General features: G+C 37.1%; 1 protein-coding gene across 2 annotated transcripts in view; it reads right to left on the bottom strand.

Annotated features, from left to right (window-relative positions):
- LOC136838440 (N-acetylated-alpha-linked acidic dipeptidase 2-like) overlaps positions 1–12,500 on the bottom strand; it is a 215,948-nt gene that overhangs the window by 131,310 nt on the left and 72,138 nt on the right. The window lies entirely within an intron of this gene.

The following is a 12,500-nucleotide window of genomic DNA, read 5'->3' as shown; positions in this document are numbered from 1 at the left end:
AGAGAGAGAGAGAGAGAGAGAGAGAGAGAGAGAGAAAATCTCGTTTTCCAGGTGAAACTGAGAGCACGAGAGAAATAATTTTTAATTTTTTTAACCCAACTCGTTGTTATAGAAAACAAGAGAGAGAGAGAGAGAAAAACAAATCTCGTTTTCCAGGTGAAACTGAGTCAGCACGAAGAAATAATTTTTAATTTTTTTTATCCCAACTCGTTGTTATAGAAAACAAGAGAGAGAGAGAGAGAGAGAGAGAGAGAGAGAGAGAAAACAAATCTCGTTTCCAGGTGAAACTGAGTCAGCACGAAGAAATAGCTTCTTTTTTATTTTTTGTTTTCTAATCCCAACTCGTCGTCATAGAAAACTCCCGCTTCGGAGGTCAAGGGTTGCCAGATGTATGTGAGACCTGATGGGGAAATTACGGTGGGAAATCTGAAAGCATCAAGATCCCTTCACGGCTCCTCTCTTCAAGGACGACCTGGGCAAGTTATGGGCACGAGGATACAGATTAGTGTCTGTTGGAAAATCAATTATTTGTTGACGGATTTTTTTTTATAGGGTGAATGGAGGAAGAAGAACGTGTATTATCAAGGTGATATTGACTAAGGTCAAAGTTTTCATTTCTCTGGACAGAAAGATTTTCTACAATAATAATAATAATATTATAATAATAATGTAATAATAATAATAATAATAATAATAATAATAATAATAATAATAATAATATATTGTGTATTATTAATGTATTATTGTAGAAAAAATTTCTTTCAGAGGAAATGGAAACTTTGACCTTACTCTGTACAAAATTAATAATAATAATAATAATAATAATAATAATAATAATAATAATAATAATAGTGTACAGAGAACATTTGCTTTTTGAAAATGCAGGTGACAAAATACCATTCATGTGTATTTTTTAAGTATATTAGTATAATAACACCATTCCTTATAGCAATACACAAATCTTTAGCTTTCAGGGGGGCATCTGCCCCTCGGAAAGATGGTTTGGGGGGGGTTAGGAGCCCTTGAAAGCTAAGGAGCTGTATACTGTACTACTGACACTTTAATAAACTACACAAATAGGTCTTCCTTTCTCTTGAATAATAATAAATAACAATACGAATAATAATAAGATCTAAAATCTGCAACGAGAGTCTTCAGTGCATATACTGTAGAATCTGCATCTCTTTTAACATACATACATACGTACATGCATGTATATATATGTATGTGTGCGTGTGTATGTGCGTTTGTGTGAGTGGAAGGGGCTCCAGAATGTGCTATTCTTCCGGTTTCCCCCATAAATTATACAGGAACTTGTGTCGACACCGGGCTTCCGTTGACAAATGCCTTGAACTATGGATCAGTTACTTAGTCGACAACGTCTGGTCAAAACAAATGTGAAAAACCAAAACCCCAAAACAGTATGTATACTTCGGTATACACGTAGAGCCCACAAGCTAACACCGATTCCGAACTCGCTGCCAACCCTGAATTAACTCCCCAACCACGCATTTCGCCGCGAGAGTCGGATGTTACTTGACCTGAGGTCAAGCGAATGGCAGAGACCTGTTCGAAGCCCACTAAACCATCCGACGAGCGCAAATGCCAACGAGTTCACTGTTTCATCACTGAAATGACTTTCCTTGAATCAGCGGCCATTGGCTGGGTCTTTCCCTCGGCTCCAGTGAACCATTCATTATCAGGCTTTATCAGTTGTGGAATGGAAACTATTTCGTTCAATGGTATTTATAATGTGAGTCTTAATGCATAAGCTACTGTAGATTAAATGTCAGTGGCACTCTACAGTAACCATTCGTTCACAAAATAATATTTTTGTTAAATTTAACATTTCAGTTTTTTTTTTCAGGTAACCGGTAGACAAGATAAGAGAAGCTGATTACTGAGAGATTCACTTAATAAGTTATATATTCTAAGGAAATCAATATTTGTGAAAGAGTTGTGCGGTGAAGCCTTTTACCCCCATAACAAATTTTTTTTGAAGGCACATGATAAAGCACATGGTGAATCTGAATAAGGGCGAACCACTAATCACAAGAACTGATATGTCAAACTGTTTTAAAAATGAATTAAAGTGATTATGGATTTAAGATAACTTTAAAACTAATACTGACATAAATCTGCGGTGTTGACACTAAAGGCCACTTATATATAACCAGTAAAGTGAATTAATTTTGAATTGCCTAGCAATCAGTAATTAATAAGTCAGTTAACCTTCCCGTTTGCCTCCCTATCTCATTTATATAGTCAGGTAGACTCACTAGTCAACAATCTTATTAGATCTGCCATCAGTTCGAAAGCTTCAACGTCACAAACAAAAATAAACAAGTATATAATGCGCCGAAGAAAATCGAGTTTTCTGTACAGCGCATAATGCTGTATGAAACTCTCAGCCGGCTGTGGTGGCCTGTGTTGTTGCGGTGCCAGACGCTCGATCATGACTAACTTTAGCCTTCAATAAAATAAAAACGACTGAGGCGAGAGGGCTGCAATTTGGTATGTTTGATGACTGGAGGGTGGATGATCAACATACCAATTTGCAGCTCTCTAGTCTCAGTAGTTTTTAAGATCTGAGGGCGGGCAGAAAAAGTGCGGACGGACAGACAAAGCTGGCACAATAGTTTTCTTTTACAGAAAACTAAAACCCTGATTTAAGATACGCCTTTAGTTGGAAGTACTTCGAGACTATACATACTCGTACTGTTCACGTTCAGCACTAAATCTTTTTTCACAAAAGTACCTGATGACGAGATTTTTAAAAATGTTACAAGGCAAGTTAGAAAACAGGACATTTCTTTGATAGTTAAGGAGATTATTTTCTCCTTCAGCAATCTTAAAAAAAAAACCTATGATTATAAACATCAAACCAAATTCGCTGATAATAAGAATGAGAGAGAGAGAGAGAGAGAGAGAGAGAGAGAGAGAGAGAGAGAGAGAGAGAGACACTGCCAATGGTTAGACGAAGCCACTATTCCTTTGTCAAGATCCACCCTTACACACTACGCCATTCAAAATCTAATCTAATCTCGTGATTAGCTAATCATAGCACCCAAGGACTCTCTCTCTCTCTCTCTCTCTCTCTCTCTCTCTCTCTCTCTCTCTCTCTCTCTCCAAAAGCTAATCAGCGCCGTAATTGGCTCGGCTCAAATACCTTCTTTTCCGAAATGTCGCGTCATCGCGCAAGAGAATCGAGAGGGGCAAAAAAAAAAAAAAAAAAAAAAAAAAAGAATAATAGGCAGTTCAAAGACTTGATATTTAAAGGACACTAGACCTATACCTGTTTTTATTTATTTATTTATTTATTTATTTATTTATTTATTTATTTATTTATTTATCTTCACGCTGAGTTCGTTTACCCATAGTGAGTTCAATTGTTTACTTGAGAAGACATTTCTCATCGGTGGCAAGACAACAGCGTCAAATCCTACTTGGAATTGGAACTGGGATATAGAATTTACGCCAAAGGTCAAGCGCTGGGACCTATGAGGTCATTCAACGCTGAAAGGGAAATTGCGGGTAAAAAAGTTTAAAAGGCGTAACAGGAGGAAAACCTCAAAGCAGTTGCACTATGAAACAATCGTATGGAGAGGGAGGAAAGTAAGCTGGAAAAAGAATATGAACGGAGGTACAGTAAGAGGAATGAAAGGGGTTGCAGTTGGTGGCCGAAGGGACGCCGTAAAGAACCTTGAGTAACGCCTACAGCGCTGCGCGTGAGGTGCACTGTTGGTACTACCCCTGTAAGGTTTTATTAGCATTGTTTTTGTTCATGCTGATATTCTAAGCCTCTGTCTGTTTCAATCACAGTACGTGCTTGCTATTTTACGTGTGGAATGAAGCCTACATATGGAGCTGCGCATGCGCGCATGCATAAAGGCATTAGACGTGCACAAGAGATCGTGTACAGGTATGAATTTATGCTTCCTTATTCAAATAGGAGTTCTCTGCCCTAAAATGGAAAACTGCAGTATCTGCAAAATTTTCGAAACTGGGATATGCCACCTATTGGTTTGCCACCTATTGGGTTCGTGAAACACTAATACACAAGTTACTGCAGTTTCAGAATGATTCTCCAATGCTTTATTTAGTGGGTCCCATTCGCAGTATCTGCAAAATCAGCAGTAAGGCAAGGGAAAACTGCAGTAGTTACCATTTTTCTCAGTTTTGTATTTTTGCAGATACTGCGGTCTTCCATTTTAGGGCAGTTCTGTATTCTGTAGTTGTGCATTCAAGCTTTGTATACAACGTGGAGAGAATTTCCATCCACTGTCAGACGAGCGAATATGTTTCACAAGGCAATCTCTGATGAAAGTTTTAAGAACTAAATAAATAAAGACAAATAACGAGCCTTCCAGCCGCACAAAAGTCACCGAGGCGAACATGCCTCGATCAAATGCATTTATTCAAACCATTTCATACACCGGGGGCAGATCCGACGAGTGGGGCCAAAGGGTATGCCATCACTAATAATAACGATGGTTCCAAGGTCGCCTACATCCGCTTGCAAGCAATCAAGAAAATGCGACCCGGAAACGACTGCGGGATGCACATAAACCAACAGACGTATTGAGAGGCCCATTAAAATTTCATCGTCATGTATATTTATATACGAGGTGCGTTTTATAAGCTTTTCGTACAGATGTCTGTGTATTCTATTTCCTCGTCTTTCAAGAGGTGTTATTTGGGAGGAAATGATGATGCCTTTCGTTACACGTATGCTTCCTGCCACTGTAAAAGAAATTTTAAAGTAAATAAATGAATAAATTTGATAAAAAGAAATAAGTAAATAAAGATATTTAACATTACTAGTGTTATTAATCACTGGTTCTATGTATGTTCTGTTTAAGACAGAGATTTCTGAGTTGTTTGGGGACTCCTAAGTTCTCAAGGTATCAGAACCTTTTTTAGATTTCTGTAAAAGAAAACTGTTGTGCCGGCTTTGTCTGTCCGTCCGCACTTTATTCTGTCTGCACTTTTTTCTGTCCGCACTTTGTTCTGTCCGCACTTTATTCTGTCCGCACTTTTTCTGTCCGCCCTCAGATCTTAAAAACTACTGAGGCTAGAGGCCTCCAAATTGGTATGTTGATCATCCATCCTCCAATCATCAATCATCATTGCAGCCCTCTAGCCTCAGTAGTTTTTATTTCATTTAAGGTGAAAGTTAGCCAAGATCGTGCTTCTGGCAACATTGTAGGATATGCACCCACCGGGCCGTGGTTAAAGTTTCAAGGGCCGCGGCTCATACGGCATGATACCGAGGCCACCGAAAGATAGATCTATTTTCGGTGGCCTTGAATATACGCATCTTTTACTTTTAAGATAGGAAAAGTGCGGACGGACAGACAAAGCCGGCACAATAGTTTTTTTTTTTACAGAAAACTAAAAAAAAAAAAGGTTTTGATACCTTTAGATCTCTGGAGTCCCCAAAAACCTCAGAAATCTCTGAGTGAGTCGAAAGCATGTTAGCATAAAAGCACACACACACACAAACACACACAGAGTAAGAATGCAAGAACGCATTCACTGACGATGGCGTTTATATAAAAACATCTCCTGAAGGAAGAATGACATATTGAATAATAATCTTTGTGATTCACAGGAAAGACCGATTGCATATGTTTAGCGGAAAAGCAAAAAATGGAGTTTTCTGTCAACACGAAGCGCATCACTGTACTTTCACATTTCCATTGCTAATCATGTGGTCATATCAAGTTACTCCGAGGCAAGAAAGCAGCATTCCCCTTGTATCGGAACAGACAGTTATTGCCGATCAAACGCGCCCAAAAGAACTCTTACAGATTCCACATTAACAGACTATTAAGCAGAACGGCGGGGAGTCTGTATAAACAAAAACTTGAACGTGTATAAGACGCAATTTTTTTTTCCCCAACGATAAGCCTTTCTCCAAATAGGGTGTGGTACCATTAATATTAAGCGCCTCGTGCACCCTTCGAATACAGAATGAAGGATGAGTCCCGTATGCAGAACACTTCCACGAAGTGTTTATCTCCGCTTCCCAAATGTCTATGCAAATCAACTGCTTAAATTCCTCCTATATCAATACGAGTATTAATGTCCACAACTGCTGCTTCCTAATCTCCAGCTACTGTCATCATTATCATTATTCAGAAGATGAATTTTATTCATATGGAACAAGTCCACCAGAGGGACCACTGACGGCTGACCCACTATTCAAGCTTCCAAAGAATATGTAATTCATTAGAAAGAAGTAACAGAAGGTAAAAGGAAATGCGGGAAGAAAAATTACTTATTAAGAAAAAGAGAAAATAAATTAACAAATCAATAAATAAATAGATAAAAATGCAGATAAATGATTAAAATGCAAGGAGAATAGTATTAGGGTAGTAATGCATTGCATCTTCGCCTGAACTTTTGAAAGTTCCAATTGCACGACATCTATCAACTTGGTCGCATTCTCTTTGAACTTTCTTCTCAGGCAAATACTATAGAAAAAAAAATCTTTCCCCTGTCTCTGCAGTTACTCTTCACCATCACCAACCAAAACTGCCATCAGCGGACCTTAGTCACCTCACACACATTTCTTGGCCCGTTTTCTTTCAGTGTCCCAGGACAAAAGAACACCAAGTGGCGGATTATGGGTCTCATGGTAGGCTAGCCTATTCCCAACGGCAGTGGCACTTGTATTTTTTCGCTTCTGCGGGATGCCAGAAATAAAAACACTGGCATTAAGAGACTCCTTTGAGTTTTAATCAATCACCAGATGTTCAGGGCATCATGTTTGCAGCCAAGTAACATGTCTGTAATATGACATTTCAGGAATGATACATGATGCACACCATTACATAAGTTATGCAACTAATATATATATATATATATATATATATATATATATATATATATATATATATATATATATATACATATCTATGTATACGTATGTTTGTATATAAACATACATTTATACATGTATATGTATTTGTATATAAATATACATATATATAACAAATAATCAAGATATATATACATACATATATATACATAAAACATTTAATCAATATATATCTACATATATACACATATAAACACACATACAAAACGATTAATCAAAATCAAATTCCATCGAATACGCTTCGCTTGCAAGAGCAGCTGGGGAGGGCATTACGAATCGGGAGAGCGTCTTAAAATGATTGGCGTGCTTGCGTGCCTCGTAAGCTGTCTGCAAACTATGAAATAGGTTTCTCACAGCAATTCCGGAATTTCAAGCCTGTCTCGCTCCATCAAAGATTTGGCTCAACTTTCCTGGGAATTTCGGAATCTTTCTCTTTTTTCATTTCAGCTTTTTGGTGAAAAGATTCTCGTCCTTTCGCGATATTCTTCATTCTTAGGAGAGAGAGAGAGAGAGAGAGAGAATACCCAGCCCTTCAAATTGCATATAAGGCTGAAATTCGAAGAGAGAGAGAGAGAGAGAGAGAGAGAGAGAGAGAGAGAGAGAGAGAGAGAGAGAGACCCTAATCCTCTAACCTTGAAATTACATCTAAATCTGGAATTATATATGCAGGAGAGAGAGAGAGAGAGAGAGAGAGAGAGAGAGAGAGAGAGAGAGAGAGAGAGAGAGAGAGACTCTAATCCTTTAACCTTGAAACTTAAATTACAACTAAATCTGAAATTATTTATGTGGGGGCAGAGAGAGAGAGAGAGAGAGAGAGAGAGAGAGAGAGAGAGAGAGAGAGAGAGAGACCCTAGCCCTCCAACCTTGAAACTGCATCTGTGGCTGAAATTATAACTATAAAATGAATACTGGGGTAAATCTAGCACATATGCTTAATTCCTGACGAATTATAACCAACATGTGCCGTTTTAAACAACTATACACCTGCAAAGCGAGACCCCCTCAGTTCAGTCGCTTTAATGATATTTTTATACTCATTTTATTTGAAAACTGTCCATGTAGGGATGGTGTTGTAAACAGGATTTTGTATTGTCAGGTTATTTATGTTTCTATGTTCAACAAAGCTAGTAGCAAATTCAGTCTCTTCCTTTGGTTTACGTTCAGAAATGGACGACTGTGAATTTCTAATATAAACATACACACACACACATATATATTATATATATATATATGTATGTGTGTGTATATATATATACATACATACATGGTTAAATTTGTATTATTTTATTTGTCAGCGGTGTAATGCGTGTTCGAAAAGGTACCTCGTGGAAGGAGAAACGTTTCACACAGTGAATTTGTGATATCTGGAGAATGTTTGTGCGTTATTGTGTGTGTATATATATATGTGTGTGTGTGTGTTCATTTATAATATTACACATATAGAGTTATGTGTGCAAGGGAAACGTTTACACACATATATATATATATATACAATATATGTATATATATATATATATATGTATATATATATATATATATATATATATATATATATATATATATATATATATATATATATATATATACCTTACACAAACAAAACAAACATTCTCCAGGTATCACAAATTCACTGAGTGAAACGTTTCTCCTTCCACGAAGAACTTTTTCGAACATGCATTACACAGCTGAAAAATAAAATAATACAAATTTAACCAAAATAATACTAACTTATGAAAAGGTCTCCAAGCTCTCGATTCCATTCTGCACGAGACGTTTGAATATTGAAAAAAGTAACTTAAAATTGTGAATAATTCTTGTTCACGTCCTAAGTCTCTCCTTGGTTAATACAGCACGTTTTGAATTGAATATATAATTTAGGCCAAAGGACAAGCACTGGGACCTACGAGGTCATTCAGCGCTGAAACGGAATTGACAGTACAATGTTTGAAAGGTTTGACAGGAGGAAAACCTCAAAGCTGTTGCGCCAAAAATCAACTGTCAGGAGAGGGTTAGAGAAGTAAGATGGAAGAAAGAGAACATGAAAGGAGGTACAGTAAAAGAAATGAAAGGGGTGGCAGCTAGGGGCCGAAGGCACGCTGCAAAGAACCTAAAGTAAATGCCTACAGTGGGTGCACTGTCGGCACTATCCCCCTAAGGGTTACAGCACCTGTTACCCCATGACAGCTGTTCCTTATCTCAAGGTCGCGTCAAATAAAATGTAAACAAACTTTCTATCCACTAAATTGATACTGTATTCCTTTAATCTTGGTTGTTTTATTTAAAGGAGAGTTTTCTTTACAAAATTTCCTCTGTTAAAGGCAGTTTTCTTGAAAGTGCCTTAGTGTAAAGGCAAGAGACCTTCCAATGAGCTTTTTACTTTCCTCGTCGCCATTCTCTCTCTCTCTCTCTCTCACACACACACACACACACACACACACACACACACACACACACACACACACACACACACACATATATATATATATATATATATATATATATATATATATATATATATATACATATATAATCATATATATTTTTATACATGTACAGTCAATATATATACTATATATATATATATATATATATATATATATATATCTACATATATATATATATATATATATATATATATATATATATATATATATATATATATATATATTTACATAAATAAATACACACACATATACAGTATACATATCTATGATAAAAATTGAAAACGGTTCTACAAAGGTATAAAACACGAAAATACGAGGTAAATACACAAACCTTCCATTTTTACTCACCGCGCTTAAAAAAAAAAAAGCAAAGCAAAACCCCTCGAATATGAAAATTCTAAAAACCCAAAAACTCAGATTTTAAAATCAAATTTCCAAAGTTCTGGAAAAGGTAAACCTCCATTAAACCACAGAAAAAAATACACCATTGAAGAGTTAAATGACCATTTGTAAAGAGAATGTACCTTGAAATAAGATGAAATTATAAAGAAAAATGTTTGAGGAAGAAAAATATAATTGCGTTTTGATCCGAGAAATAATTGACTCTTTCTTTTTCGTGGGAATGGTTGGAGGTTATCAAGATTATCCATAAAGATTCTTTTCTAAATTTAATCGTTTTTCCTGTGTGAACATTATGATGAGAGTTCATGTTAATCAACAATTGTTATAGTGTTTATATGTATGTGTCTGTATAGTTAATTACGTAACTTTTTAGTGTTCATATGTGTCTGTACAGTTTATTAAGTATGAACTTTTTTTAGTGTTCATATGTACGTGTCTGTACAGTTAATAAAAAATAACTTTTAGTGTTCGTATGTATGTGTCTGTACAGTTAATTAAAAATTAACTTCGTAGTGTACATATGAATGTCTGTACAGTTAATTACAAATTTACTTTTTAATGTTAATTAAATATTAACTTCCTTAGTGTTCCTATGCACGTGCCTATATAGTTTATTAAAAGCTACGTCAAAACATGTCAACTCCTTAATTTTTTGCGGAGCGCTTTCCACTTTCACAAAAGTTTTGTATGGAACTTTGTCAATAATTTAACCAAAACATTATCTTTCGTCAGGTATGAAAATATTGGAATTTTTAATCTTTTGTCATTATGGAAGTATTGTAATTTTGTGGTCAATAAACCTATCTATCTATCTATCTATCTATCTATCTATCTATCTATCTATCTATCTATCTATCTATATATCTATCTTTCTTTCTTTCTTTCTTTCTATCTACCTATCTATCTATCTTTCTTTCTATTTGCCCACTGCCCATCTGAAGGTCTTAACTACACCAAGTCTAAAGCAAGAAAACATTACAATAAAAATACTTCTTACAAATAAGGAATGAGAGAGAACAAAGCAACGAAAGAGAGAGAGGGCGCCTCTGAAGAGCATAAGGAGGAAGCACCATAACAGTAAACGGAGGAAGGACCTCAGAAGCAGATAAAGGAAGGCGACATTGATAATAAGATGCACGAGGCAGGACGCACGAAAAAGAGACTCAAGGACCAGGCAAAAATTGAACTTAACACAGATATGGAACAGGGGAGGAAAGGAGGAAGGGGGAGGAGAATGGGAGGAGTGGAGGGGAAGGGGGGAGGAAGAAGGGGTTACGAACACGCCCCTCTTACAAAGCAAACCTGAAGAAGGACATATACCGTTGTGAAAAGGAAACAAAGGCAAGATATAACCCTGAAGAAAAATGAATAACTTGAGAGAGAGAGAGAGAGAGAGAGAGAGAGAGTCTAATAGCGTCGGTCGAGAGGATAATGACGATAATGACGGTGGCTGGGAGAAACGGGAAGAACGAAAGCAAAACTAACGAAGGGGGGAGACATCGGAGATAAAAGGGATAGGTCATGAAATCGATGGCTGGAAGAGATAAAAATAGAAAACTGATTGAATTCATTCTCAAACAATGTGAGGAAGGAGAAGGAGAGAGAGAGAGACAGAGACAGACAGAGATTCACAAGCAGTACCATTCCAGGATTCAGGATAAAACTCTCACACAATGTGAGAGAGAAAGAGAGATTTAGGATAAAAACAGAAAATTGATTGAATTCATTCTCACAAAACGTGAAGAGAGAGAGAGAGAGAGAGAGAGAGAGAGAGAGAGAGAGAGAGAGAGAGAGAGAGAGATTCAAAAGCAGTACGATTCCAGGATTCAGGATAAAACTCTCACACAACGTGAGGAGAGAGAGAGAGAGAGGAGAAATTCAGGATAAAAATAAAAAAACTGATTGAATTCATTCTCACACAATGTGTATGCGTGTGTGTGTGTGTGTGTGTGTGTGTGTGTGTGTGAGAGAGAGAGAGAGAGAGAGAGAGAGAGAGAGAGAGAGAGAGAGAGAGAGAGAGAGAATGGTTCCCAAGTAGGCCAAATCCAGGATTCAGGAAGAGATTACCATGAACGCTAATCATAATCTTTTATTTGATCGTATTTGATTTATGAAATTTAGGTCGCCATGCCAAGGACTAATTGGGCACTTTCGACCATTACAGCGCTCAAGACATCGAAAAGAAGGAGTTGGAGGGATTGGGCAGCAAGAAAAAGAGGCCCACAAAATAAAGGAAATGAAGTATCATTATTTATTATCTTTATTCTGAAGATGAACCCCGTTCACATGGAACAAGCCCGCAGCGAATACTGAACAAAAATTCAGGATTCCCAAAAAAAATGGATCTAAAACTGGATCTGGGAGAAAACTCCACAACTGCACTAAAAAAAGTATTGGTTAGAGGTGTTGGACAGCAAAAGTAAAGAAAAGAAGAGGGAATGGAGGCTAAATCAAAAGGCTCAAGGGTGCAGCTGGGGGCCGAAAGGACCCAGCTAACACCCTTTAGTAGTTCCTACAGTGCTCCATGTAAGGTACACAGAAGGCATTTCCCCATTCGGGATAAAATCCCTGATATGTTGCAAACAAAGAAAAGTATTCGTCGCCGACAGTAACAAGTAAAAGATGCGCCGAAGTGTCTTCGGCGCAATCGAGTTTTCGGTACAGCGTATAATGCTGTATGGAACTTTCAGCCGCGGCCCATGAAACTCAGCCACGGGTCATGAAATTCTTAGCAGCGGCCCATGAAACTCAGCCTGGTGGCCTGCGTT

This window comes from Macrobrachium rosenbergii, chromosome 5 (assembly GCF_040412425.1).
Source record: "Macrobrachium rosenbergii isolate ZJJX-2024 chromosome 5, ASM4041242v1, whole genome shotgun sequence".
In the NCBI taxonomy this organism is placed as follows: Eukaryota; Metazoa; Arthropoda; class Malacostraca; order Decapoda; family Palaemonidae; genus Macrobrachium; species Macrobrachium rosenbergii.
Note: the sequence above shows the minus strand (reverse complement) of the source record. Positions and strands in the feature narration are given on the sequence as shown.